Here is a 13,549-nt window from a genome sequence, read left to right as displayed (position 1 = left end):
CATTTATCTCTAGGTTGCGACCTTGCAGCCATTGCTGGCTGGAAGTCCACTACTCAGCTGACTTTACAGCACCCAGATCTTCACCTTGGCCTGTAGGTCACTCCAAGGCCTCCTTGGGTGCCCGGGGACTGCCGCCTTCTCACTGCCCACCTCCCTTCCAGGGCCTGGGGTCCAGGGCCTGTCTTTGAAGCTATTGTCCCAAGCCTCAGGAATAACCAGACAAGAACACTTAAGAGAACAGGGAGGTCTAACTTCCTTTGGTCTGCTGTAGGTTATTAATTATAAAATGCTATGGGTCCAGTAGCAAAGACCATACCTAGCCCCCAGATCTTGGTTTCTAATACTAGTAAGTGGCTGATTCTAGGACTGGGGCAGGAAATACACAAAATGGGCCTCGAAGATCCTGTAGTTCCAGAAAGTAAGAACTGGAAGCTGCTTAAGGAAAAGATAGTGATGTTTGTTATCTAATAATAAGAAAGGGCAGTCGAGACCCGTTTCGTGGCAAGACTATCCATTCAGAGGGGTCCTGCCAACCAGGTGACCTGAGGCTGGGGTTCTCCCGCCCTTGGCAACAGGTTCTAGGTGGGAGAGGGCGGAGCGGGGCGGGCGCCTGGGTCCCTGCGGTCGCCGCCAGAGGGCAGCCAGGGAGCACACCGGGCGGCTGGGCTGAACCCGCAGGTAAGTCTGATTAAAGTGGGGCCGCCCCCACTTTCTGGGCTGGGTCTCGGGCCTGGGGAGTGCATTTGGCTCGTGGCGGGAGCCGAGGGGGTCCACAGGGCGGCCCTGGGGCAGAGGACGGGAACTAGGAGCTCTCTGCGCCCGGGGAAGGGGCGAGTCCCAGGGACGGCGGGGCGCGGGCAGCGCCCGGCCCGGCCCCCCCCGGACGGTTGGCACTTTGCATCTGGCCTGCAACCCGGTCCGGGTCCCTCTCGGGAGCCCGATGGGTGCTCCGAGGTGGGATCGTGGGGGTGGCCAAGTGGGGGAGGGGAAAGCTGGCGAAGGCGTCCACGGACACCAGGCGGCGCTGGGGTGAGCGTGCCGGCGAACGAGTCAACAAGTGCGATGTTTACCCAGCGCCTGCTGGGGCGCCCACGTGCGGCGGGAGTGTCCTGGGTGTCGCCGCGCCCGCGCCGGGCGGTGCGCCACTGCCCCTCCGCCTTGCCTTTGGTGAGGATCCCGCACTCCAGAAGATTGGCGTGGGGCGCCGTGGCTGGCCCTGGCCCTGGACATTTGAACTTCAGCCCATGGTTAAAATGCCCAGGAGTGTGTGCGAGGCGGAGGGGTTTCTCACTGGCCAGACAATATTCCTCGGTTTCAGCCCGAGAATCATGCCCCAGGTTTGTTTTCCAGCCCTCGGGAAACCCACTCCCAGCAGTCAGGCCCGCCTCTGTTTTTCCAGGCAGAAGGTTTGGAGGTAGTGTTGAAATCCATCCTGTGCACTTCAGCGTGAAGGCTCGGGCTCACAATGGTTCCCATGGCCTCTGCGCTGTTAGGATGGAAGCCTCCTTTCTTGGGCTGTGGAGAGGGCTTTGTTGGAAAGTCTGGGAATTTTGACGCCTGTTGCCAGGCTGGCTGCTCAGAGGCTGAGGACCCGGATTTTCCCATCTGGCTAGTCTGTTCTCCCACCCAGAGGTTTCCCTGGGAAGAAGTGTGATGCGAAAGGGGGAAACCCATCCTCAGTGAGGTTCAAGGCCAGGCAGTTCATGTGAATGATCAGGTTATCTGTGAGGCTGCATGGGGATCTTGGTACTCCCAGCAGTCTGAGGGCTGGAGGAGTCAGGTGTCCCCGACCACCCTGGTAAAGCCAGTCTCTGCCTCAGCCCACTCCCACACCTTGAGAAATTGTGCCCTTAACCTTAACCAGGTTTTCATATCCCTCTATTCTCCTGAGAGCCATTGGCCTCCCATCCTTTTTTTTGGGGGGGAGGGTAATAAACGTGCATGGGAACCATGGCTTCCTTCCCTCCTCTCACTGTCACGTTTTCCCAACAAGTGCTCTGCACCTGCTGCCTGCCTCTCAGCTCCACGCCTCCCCTCCTAATCCTCCGCAGCCTGGCTGCTGGCCCCACCATTTCGCTGAAACCGCTTCTCTGGAAGTCGTCCGTCTCCAGACACTGCTCTTTTGTCCGCCTTGTCCACGTGCCCAGACCTGGACCCCTGTGTGCACGTGTCCTCTTTGCAGCTTTCTCTGCTGTGATTTCTGGGGCACTCCTCCCTCCTGGCTTTGTTCTTATTTCTGCATTTTCCTTCTCCTCTTCCGACCTCTCTTCCTTCTTTTCTGCACCATTTTGTGAGGCCCTGTGTTTAGCTTCTTAGGGAGCTCCCACCCTGGGGTCCAGCTAGAGTCCTGACTCCTTGGGCGCCCAGTGATACCCCACACTCAGCGTGTGCAAGGCTGGCCTGCCCTTCTGGGCAGCTGCCCTCACTTATCAGCAATCGGTTTCCTCCTCCAATGTCATACTCACTTTTCCCTGAAGTATCTCTGCCTCTCCCTGGCCTTGAACATCTCAGGTCAGAGTTCAGAGGCCCCTTAGCTGGTCTCTCTGATGCCAGAACCCCCTGCAGCCCCCACAGTCCATCTGGCATGTCGTCTCTAACTCCATGGTCCCTGACTACTGCATTTACCTTGTCACTGAACCCTCTCCCCAAAGAAATCTTCAGAAGCTCTGGGCTTCTTCCCACACAAAGCCAGCTCATTTATCTACCTCACGTGGCTCCTTCATCATGTGGCCTCACTCTTCAGGACCAATTTCCTGTCCTGCATCTGCTTCCTTTGCTCCCATAGCCAACCTTCTTGCCCTTACCCTTTGGGACCCAGCTAAGATGCCATTTTCCCTGGGAAAACTTTGCTTCTCCCATTTGCACTGGGGGCCCCTTTCTTGGCTTTTCCACTTCATCCTGCACCGTCACAGCTGTCTGCTGATTGCAGGTCCCTCTCTGTCCCTGAAGCTTCTTGCCTTCCTCTTGGGAATTCCCACCCCAAACCTCCAAAAAAAACAACAACAAAAAACAAACCACTTCCTATCATCCTTCAGCATCTGATTTTTAAAAAAATATTTTTTATTTATTCATTTTAGAGAGGAGAGAGACAGACAGACAGACAGAAAGGAGGAGCAGGAAGCATCAACTCCCATATGTGCCTTGACCAGGCAAGCCTAGGGCTCTGAACCGGCGACCTCAGTGTTTCCAGGTCAACACTTTATCCACTGCGCCACCACAGGTCAGGCCTTCAGCATCTGATTTAAACTCCACCTCCCTGCTGGACTGTTACAGTCTTCCAGATTCCCATTGGTCTGCGCTGCTACTGGGCTTATTGATGCATTCATTACAGTTTGTGCCACCCAAGTTAATACTTTGTTCTCTGTTATAGCTTCCAATCAGATGATGAGCGTGAGTTACTCTTCTAGCTCTTAATCATAGCAGCTGTTTATTTGAGTGGCTGTTATGTGTAGGGCGTGTGCTAATTATCTAGGTGTCCCCTTCAGTGTGTTAACCACCCAAGGAGGGAGGGGTGGGAGCTATGATTATATCTTCATTTTGCCTATGCGGACACAGACCCAGAGAGATCCACACACCTGCCTACCCCACGCAGCTTGTAGGTCGGCAGAGCAGAGGTTGGAGCTGAAGTCGGACTTCCGAGGGTGTGTTTTAGACTAGGATTTCCTATTTCTCTAGGAATGTGTATGTGTCAGTCCGGGGAGTGTGTTCCCAGGTGTGCAGGATGTCCTGGTTGCTTGGTCGGCAGGTTGCTTGGGACTCGGCTGGAGTCCTGGAAAGAACTTTGTCACCAAAGAACAGATGGTTAATGCTGAGACCAGTGACTCAGGGACACTGTGACATCTGCATATGATTAACGGTGGGACCAGTGACATCTGCCCTGGAGTCCTTTGAAACTAGCTTTGTGCATAAGTGTGTGATTGTGTGTGGTTGTGTGTCTATGTGTCTGTCTTAAGTAGGAACAGAGAATCCCTAGGGGCCCTGAGGTCACTTCTGTCCCTTAAGGTACTTTTAAATGCTTTTTTTTGATAAACAAAATCAGTCCTCCTGCCCCAACATACTGTTCAACTAAGTTTCTTTAGGAGCTGTCCTTCCTTTTCCTCCACAGGTCACTGTCATATGAAAATGAATTCCTGCTGTGAAATATAGTTGCCATGGCAACCAGTAGTGAGAGGCCCCAGTCTCTGGCTCTTCAGTCCCTGCACTGTATGCCTCAAGGGGCTTTTTCCATCTTTGTCACCTAAAAAAAAAAAATGAAGTACTCTGCTTCACTCTTCCTTTTGCATGGACTTTAAAACATTTGATTTTTCAGGCAGCAATGCTTGGGCACAGTTGGTGCCCCAGCAGCTTGTCACTGAGCTGCTGGCACACCATTAACAATGACCCTGGAAGGGTGCCCCTGGGTTAGGTCACATTTTGGGTGAAACCCAGGGTCCTGTGGGTAGAAAGGCAGCAGCCAGTGCGGCGGCATCCTTGATGAGTGAGGGGCAGAGGGAGGGGGCGTGGCAGTGGCTCAGAGGGCTTTTTGGTGCAGCTCTGCTCCCGCTGGAGGTGGTGAGAAAGTCTTCATCTTCTGTCTCCTGTGAGCGGGCCTCGCTCAACCATTTTGGCAGGGGCCACCCAATCGAAGGTGCCTTTGGCAGTAATCATACCTACTGACATTGATGAGTGCTTGCTAAGTGCAGGCACTGTTTCCAGATTTAACCCTCAACCAAATGAACTTAGAACTATTTTTATTCCTGTTTATAGGTAAGGAAACATGCACAGAGAGGTTGAAGTGCTTGCCGCTAAGGGCACATAGCAACTAGGCGGTAGAATAGGGCTTTAGGAAGTCTGACTCCTGTGGCCAATAGTGCTCTTCCTTTATTGGAAGGACTATGTTTAAAGAGAAGAAAGGGTAAATTGTAGAGGTGGGACAGATTAGCTTTCTCAAGATCTGAGGCTTAAAGCAATGGTTTTCAACCTTTTATATCTTATGATGGGCAAAAGGCTGCAGGGAAAAGACCTGGGCGAGAATGCTCAGGAGGACTGTTTGTAATAGACATAAACTGGAAATCACCCAACGTCCTTTGGCAGTAGAATGAACAAATAAATTGGGGTGAATATACACAATAGGACACTCTAACAGTGAGAACGAACAATCTGCGGCCACACGGGACACAGGTGAATCGCACAAACACTGCTGAGCACAGGAGCCAGATGAAAAAGAGCTTGTACCGTGTAGTTCCATTTCTACGAAGTGCACAAAAGGCAAAATGAACGTAAGGTGTTGGAAGTCAGAGGAGTAGGTTCCCAGAAGCACCAGGAAGGCTTTGGAAGGCTGGCAAGGTTTGGTTTCTTTATTTGGGTGTTGGTCACATAGGTGTGTTCACAATCCCCAAATCCCATCAGTTTTTATATGTGTACTTCTCTGTGTATTTGTGTCATACTTCAGTAAAATTCAGCGAAAAAGGCAGCAGTGACCCTAAACCCAGGACATAAATACAGACACTTCATTTCCATATAGGAGCCACATTCTTTTTTTTTTTTTTTAATTTCCTATTTATTCCCTTTTTTTTTTTTTTTTTTTACAGAGGCAGAGATAGACAGGGACAGACAGACAGGAACGGAGAGAGATGAGAAGCATCAATCATCAGTTTCTCTTTGCGTGTTGCGACTTCTTAGTTGTTCATTGATTGCTTTCTCACATGTGCCTTGACTGTGGGCCTTCAGCAGACCGAGTAACCCCCTGCTGGAGCCAGCGACCTTGGGTCCAAGCTGGTGAGCTCTTGGCTCAAGCCAGATGAGCCCGCGCTCAAGCTGGCGACCTCGGGGTCTCGAACCTGGGTCCTTCCGCATCCCAATCCGGCGCTCTATCCACTGCGCCACCACCTAGTCAGGCAGGAGCCACATTCTTGACGTCATTGTACCTGGAATTGCAGATTTCTTGAGAGAGGTTGGAGGTGACATGGGGGGGGGCACCTAGGTTCTGAGAGGGGACAGCCCTGGGGATGTGGGAGCAGGACCACTCTCAGTTCTGCTGTGCTCCCGTCCCCCTCCACTCAGTTGGATTTGGGTTTGAGTTCGGGTTTTGCCGAGTTGAGTAGGTGAAGCTGCCCCTTTCTCACTGATGGTAAGAGAGGTGGTATCTGTGGCCTTCTGCTTGTTGTGGGATGCCAGATTGGCTTGGAGAAACTGCAGAATATGGAGAGAATACAGAGTCGCACAGATACTCTCAACCCACCACAGCAGCGAGCTGCCTGCAAACATCGGGTGTCAAGGGCTATGCGCCGGCTTGTAGAGTAAGCAGTGTTCACTGGGAGAGCAGCCCTTCTTTCACGTGGCAGTTATATGTGGCTAAAAATACTGGGGCTCCTTAAGAAAGATCACAGTTAAGCCTCTGTGGAATAGAATCATAGTTAGCACATAATGTAAAAGCATTTAGGAAATTATGGACAGTTAATCTATTGAGTGTTGCAGTGCCTGCTGTGGGATCCATACGAAGTTGGTGGCGGGTGTACCTGGTGAGGAGGCACACTGCTAGTATTGCCCTGCCTGACTCCCACAGCTGCATTCACGCCTAATTTACATATTGGTGTATTTTTGTCATTGGGTCTGGCGCCTTCCGGCAGTTAAACTCATGACAGACTTTGTAAAGTTTCCTCTTGTTCAGCTCCCACCCTCTTCTCATTTACTCATCTTCTAATTTACAGAGATGCAGCATCTTGGGGTTCAGAGGGCCTCCTCCCCATTCAGGAGTCTCCTCAATGAGTATCCAGGGTGGGTGGCCACTCGGCCTGTGCTCAGATGCTGCTAGGAACGAGGGTAGCCCATCTCATTGTTGGGCGGTGATTGGAATCGTAAGGAGGAATGACGGAACAAACCTGAGGCTCAGAAGATGCCAGGTTGGCCAAAATGCCGGGGTATAATTAAGAAAAAAATTCATAGGGATCCGATTTATAAAGCCATGGGAAAAATAATTATTTAGACCTTTATATAATAATGTAGATGAATCTCTAAGATTGTAAGATGAAGAAAGCAAGTTTCAAAGTGATAAATACATGATGATGCCCTTTTTAGAAAGGGCATACTTTATATGTACAATATACTTTATATGAATACAGGTATATATACATACCTACATGTAAAAGCATATGGAAAGGTCTAGAAAAATGCATTCCAAACTGATAATAGCTGTTATCTCTAGGAAGGGGGCTAGGGACTAGGATTGTGTGTGTGTGTGTGTGTGTGTGTGTGTGTGTGTGTCTGTGAGAGAGAGAGAGAGAGAGAGATATCAAAGAGTAATTTCGCCTTCTCTCTGATACTTTCTAATAGTTTTATAGATATATAATTTATATACCTCAAATCACTTATTTTAAGTATACTATTTTTTAAAATTCTTAAAGGAAAAAATACTTATATAATTAAAAATTAATGTCTAGTTTAGCTCTCGTCCTGATGTAAGATACCTTCCTCCAAGCATCTCTGAGTCATGGATGGACCAGGACAGGAGACACTGTATGTATAGTGTTTTGCATTTAGGGACAGCTCAGATAGGCAGAAATTCTTCCCTCTTTTTTTAAATTTTTACAGAGACAGAGAGTCAGAGAGAGGGATAGACAGGGACAGGCAGACGGGAACAAAGAGAGATAAGAAGCATCAATCATCAGTTTTTCGTTGTGATACCATAGTTCAGTGGTCCCCAACCCCTGGGCCATGGACCAGTACCGGTACCGGTCCGTGGGCTATTTGGTACCAGTCCGCAGAGAAAGAATGTACAACTTACATTATTTCCATTTTATTTATATTTAAGTCTGAACAATGTTTTATTTTTTAAAGATGACCAGATTCCCTCTGTTACATCCGTCTAAGACTCACTCTTGACGCTTGTCTTGGTCACGTAATACATTTATCCGTCCCACCCTAAAGGCCGGTCCATGAAAATATTTTCTGACATTAAACAGGTCCGTGGCCCAGAAAAGGTTGGGGACCACTGCCTTAGTTGTTCATTGATTGCTTTCTCATATGTGCCTTGACCGCGGGCCTTCAGCAGACCGAGTAATCCTTTGCTCAAGCCAGAGACCTTGAGTCCAAGCTGGTGAACTTTTGCTCAAACCAGGTAAGCCCACGCTCAAGCTGGCGACTTCGGGGTCTTGAACCTGGGTCCTCTACATCCCAGTCCAACTCTATCCACTGCGCCACCGCCTGGTGAGGCTCTTCCCTCTTTTAAGCTGATATCTGCCTCTTTATTGTTCCGTCTCTGGGTCTGTTCTGTCACTTTGGAGCCATCTCACATAAGTCTTCCCTTTCTCATGGGGCGGGATTTTTACTGATGCAAGATCCCCATCATGGCTGCCTCCGCTGGGGAGAGGTACTGGCCTCCTTCAGAGGTTCCTTCATAGAGCGAGATGGATCATGCATTTCAGACTCTGGGTGGGGCGGGGCACCTGACTTGTCAACCATCCTTAAAGTTTTCAGAATGGGACTCTCTGTCCCTGATGTTGCTTGACTATGGCATAACACTTCTTGAAAATGATGGTCATTTAAAAAAATATTATGAAAGTATAATTCATGTTTATTGTGGAAAATTTAGAAAATATACCAAAGCAAGGAAGAAAATTAAAATCTGTGATTCCCAACCTCTAGGAATAACCACTGTTTAGTGTTTAAATATTGAGGTCAGTCTCTGAACTGTGATGGCGCAGTGGATAAAGCGTCGACCTGGAAATGCTGAGGTCGCAGGTTCGAAACCCTGGACTCGCCTGGTCAAGGCACATATGGGAGTTGATGCTTCCAGCTCCTCCCCCCTTCTCTCTCTCTGTCTCTCCTCTCTCTCTCTCTCTCTGTCTCTCCCTCTCCACTCTAAAATGAATAAATAAAAAATAAATTAAAATTAAAAATAAATAAATATTGAGATCAGTCTATATAAGTGACTTTATAATCTGCCTTTTATTAAACATGTTTACTTATCCATAAGAATATTGGTTGACTTATATGCAACACATTTTTTTCTCAATTCAGTGTTTGTTTTTCTTTTTTCTTTTTCTTTTTTTAGCTGGAGAGAAGGATGGGAGAGTGAGAGGGAGGGAGGGAGGGAATGAATCAGGACAGACAGAAAGGGACAGAGATGAGAAGCATCAACTCATAGTTGCGGCACCTTAGTTGTTCATTGATTGCTTTCTCATATATGCCTTGACCTGGGGGGCTCCAGCTGAGCCAGTGACCCCTTGCTCAAGCCAGTGACCTTGGACTTTAAGTCAGTGACCTTTGGGCTCAAACCAGTGACCATGGGGTCATGTTTATGATCTTACGCTTAAGCTGGCAATCCTGTGCTCAAGCTGGTGAGCCTGCACTCAAGCCCGATGAACCTGTGTTCAAGCCGGCAGCCTCGGGGTTCCGAACCTGGGACCTCAGGGTCCCAGGCCGACACTCTATCCACTGCACCACTGCCTGGTCAGGCATTGTTTTTCTATTATTATTGTTAAATATAGAGAAGTATCTAATGTATATATGGTATGGTGAACTGAATATGTGTGTTCTCCCAAAATCATTATGTTGAAGCTTTAACCCACGATGTGATGATATTTGGAGATGGGACATCTGGAAGGTAATTAGAGTTAAGTAAGGCCATGAGGATGAGGCCCTCTTGATGAGATTAGTGCCCTTAATAAGAAGAGACAGCCTAGAGCTGGCTCTCTTTTCTCTCCTCTGCATGCACCAAGGAAAGGCCATCTCAGCACACAGCAAGAAGGCCACTGTCTGCACACCAGGAAGAGTCCACACCAAGAACCAAATCTCCTGGAACCTTGATCTGGAACTTCCCACATGCAGAACTGTTAGAAATAAATGTCTGTTGTTTAAGTGACCCAATCTCTATGGCATTTGTTATGGCAGTCTGAGCACATGGTTAAGGACATCAGTCCTTTCATTTTATGATTTCTTCCTTTGCTTTTTGGGGTTTAAAAGATCTTCCCTACCCCAAGGTCAGATAAATATTCACCTGTAGTTTCTTCTGGTTCTTTATTTGGTTTTGGCTTTTCCTTTGCGTGTTCTCTTTTATGTTCATCTCTAACCCAGTTGAAATTTATTTTAGTATATGATGTGAGAAAAGACTTTCATTTTCTTTCTTTCTAACTTGTCCACCAGTTCTTTCAGTTTAGTTTCTTTCCCCACCAACTACACACACACACACACACACATACACACACACATTTAAAGATTTTATTTATTGATTTACTAGAGAGAGGAGAGAGGAGAGAGAAAGAGAGAGAGAGAGAGAAAGAAAGGGGGAGGACCAGGAAGCATTAACTCACAGTAGTTGCTTCTTGTATCTGCCTTGACCTGGCAAGCCCAGGGTTTTGAATCAGTGACCTCAGCATTCCAGGTCGACGCTTTACCCAATGCACCACCACAGGCCAGGCTCCCCGCCAACTATATTTTAAATTTAAATTTATTGTTTGAATATCCATTATAATCATGTTTAAAATTTAAAAGGTACAAAAGACAAACGATGACTCCCCCCTTCCTTAACCTCCCAGGTTCAGTAATTAGGTGTTACTAGGTTATGGGTTTTGATCTTAGACACTAGCTATCCTTCCTCCCTTCCCCTGACTAAGTTTTTTTAATGATTGATTTATTTTTTCAGAGAGAGAGGAAGAGAGAGAGAGAAACACTGATTTGTTGTTTCACTTATTTATGCCATCATTGGTTGAGTCTTGTATGTGCCCTAACTGGGGATTGAACCTGCAACTTTGGTGTATTGAGATAACCTTAAATGTTAGTTTCATCATACTGTGTAAACATACTAGCTTCCAGACTTTGTTTTTCCATTAATCTATCTCTTTTCTTCTACTATCATATTTTTTGTTGTGACTTCATATATTTTAATACCTAGCAGTGCAAATTCTTTCTCAAAATAACCTTGGTTATGCTTGCCTCTTTATTCATTCTTGTATTTGAAATTTACAATCATTTCATTGTTTTTCTACAAATTTTATAATCAAATTTAGAATAATAGTGAATTTATAAAATAATACCTATATTGAGTCTTCTTCTAGAAATATGGTCTGTCCTATATTTCTTTATTTCTTCTTTTCTATCCTCATCTCTTTTATAGAAACCAGTAAAAGTTCATAGATTTTGGCCTGACCTGTGGTGGCGCAGTGGATAAAGCGTCGACCTGGAAATGCTGAGGTCGCCGGTTTGAAACCCTAGGCTTGCCTGGTCAAGGCACATATGGGAGTTGATGCTTCCAGCTCCTCCTCCCTTCTCTCTTTCTGTCTCTCCCTCTCCTCTCTAAAATGAATAAATAAAAAATTAAAAAAAAAAGTTCATAGATTTCTTCATGGCCGTTGTGAACATTTCTTGTTAGGTTTGTCCCTAGGTGTTTTATGTTTTTGTTGCTAGGGAATAAAATGTTTCTTTTCTTTTTTTACATTTTATTTTTAACTGGATACTGTTGGAATGTAAGAAAGTTATTGAGTTTTTAAACATTGTGAACTATATATACAAAAGGTCATATGAGAAATATGTACAGTGTAAAGAAGAATAGTAAAGTACAGTAGTCGTGTGCTCGGCTAACTTAGGAAACAGAGCACCAGCAGCCCTTTAGAAGTTCCTTTTATACTGCTTCTTAAATGGATCTTCCTCTCTCCCCCAGCCCCAGGGAAACACTAACCTGGATTTTGTTATAATCATTAACCTATTGTTCTTAATAGCTTTACCACGTACATTTATATGCTTAACACATTGTATGCTTTTGAATTTTGCTAAGTGGAATCACAGGCTATTCCATATTTTTACTAGATACATTTGTGTGTGTGGTGGAGATTCCTCAGAGAATTTTTTCATGCCAGCAGTTAAGACTTTTTTCTTCGCTTAGGGATTTTTAAAAAAATTTTTTTTTTACAGGGACAGAGAGAGAGAAGGATAGATAGGGACAGACAGACAGGAATGGAGAGAGATGAGAAGCATCAATCATCAGTTTCTCGTTGCAACACCTTAGTTGTTCATTGATTGCTTTCTCATATGTGCCTTGACCGTGGGCCTTCAGCAGACCGAGTGACCCCTTGCTCAGCGACCTTAGGTCCGAGTTGGTGAGCTTTTTTTGCTCAACCCAGAAGAGCTCGTGCTCAAGCTGGCGACCTTGGGGTCTTGAACCTGGGTCCTTCCGCATCCCAGTCCGACGCTCTATCCACTGCGCCACCGCCTGGTCAGGCCACTTAGGGAATTTAAAAAAAAAACACGTGTATTGTATTGGTATTAGAGAAAGAGCAAGGGAGAGCGGGAGAGAGACAGGAACACCAGTCTGCTCCTGTATGTGCCCTGACTGGGGATTGAAATGGCAACCCCTGAGCTTTGGGGGACGCTTTAACCAACTGAGCTATCTGTCCAGGGCAAGATTTAAAAATATATATATATTATTGATTTTAGAGGGAGAAAAAGAGAGGGAGTGAGATTGTATGAATAGTTGCTTCACTTTAGTTGTTCTTGATTGCTTGTCATATGTGAGTTGACCGGACAAGCCTGGGGTTTCGAACCGGCCATCACAGGTTAGGTACTATAGTTCCTTTTGCTTTGTGTAAAGATACCCAGTTTATTTAACTCTCTCACTTGTTGATTGGCATTTGGGTTGTTTCTACTCTTCTTTACTATTGTCAGTGTCCTTTCTATATGTAAGTTTCTCAGGGATGTATTCCTGGGAGCAGAATGATAAGGTCAGAGGCTGTTTTCACCTCCTGCTTTTTTCCAAACAGAGGCAGTGTGTAGTCCCTCCTGCCCTGGTCAGAGTGCTTGTTGCTCTACATACTCACCAATGCTTAGTTTCATCCACATTTGTAGTTTTTGCCAAGCTGGTGAGTGTGAAAGTGTATTTCATTGTGGTTTAACTTGGCGTTTCGGTGATTACTGCTAAGATTGATTATTTTCTTTCCAATTACAGTTGACACTCAATATTTTATGTTATAATAGTTTCAGGTGTACAGCATAGTGCTTAGACAATTGTATAATTTACAAAGTGATCATTGCAATAATTCTAGTACCCACCTGGCACCATACATAGCTATTATAATATTATTGACTATATTCCCTATGCTGTACTTTACATCCCCATGACTGTTTTGTAACTACCAATTTGTACTTCTTAATCCCTTCACCTTTGGGGTTGAACATGTGTATGGACTATTTGTGTCTCCTCATTTACAGACTTTTCCCTTTCCTTTCCTGACAGGAAGGGAAAAAGAAGGTGACAAACATCAACCCATAGATGTTTCACTTTAGTTGTGCATTGATTGCTTCTTGTATGTGCCTGGACCAGAGCCCAGCCCGTGTCCCCTTGCTCAACCTAGTAACCTTGGGCTTTTCATGCCAGTGACCTTTGGGCTCAATCTGGCGAGTCTGGGATTGTGGGGACGATCCCCACTCAAGCCAATGACCCGGTGCTGATAAGCCCGCACTCAGAGCCAGCAAGCTCAGTGTTCCGGGTCGACGCATTATCTACTGTGCCACCGCTGGTCAGGCCACCTGTACTTCTCTTTACTCATTTTCTTCCTATTAGATTGTTATTAATTCATAA

General features: G+C 46.4%; 1 protein-coding gene across 2 annotated transcripts in view; it reads left to right on the top strand.

Annotated features, from left to right (window-relative positions):
* Positions 1-634: 634 nt before the first annotated feature.
* RPH3AL (rabphilin 3A like (without C2 domains)) overlaps positions 635-13,549 on the top strand; it is a 157,744-nt gene continuing 144,829 nt past the window's right edge. Inside the window, exon 1 of one of the 2 annotated variants that reach the window (XM_066363560.1) lies at positions 635-678. The gene's annotated coding sequence lies outside the window, so the exon portion shown is untranslated. Of the gene's footprint in view, positions 679-1,312; positions 1,338-13,549 lie in introns of those variants that run through there. The other variant, XM_066363561.1, reaches the window with a different exon arrangement.

Source organism: Saccopteryx leptura, chromosome 2, assembly GCF_036850995.1.
Source record: "Saccopteryx leptura isolate mSacLep1 chromosome 2, mSacLep1_pri_phased_curated, whole genome shotgun sequence".
Classification (NCBI taxonomy): domain Eukaryota; kingdom Metazoa; phylum Chordata; class Mammalia; order Chiroptera; family Emballonuridae; genus Saccopteryx; species Saccopteryx leptura.
The sequence above is the reverse complement of the archived record's forward strand: the minus strand, read 5'-3'. Positions and strand labels throughout refer to the sequence as shown.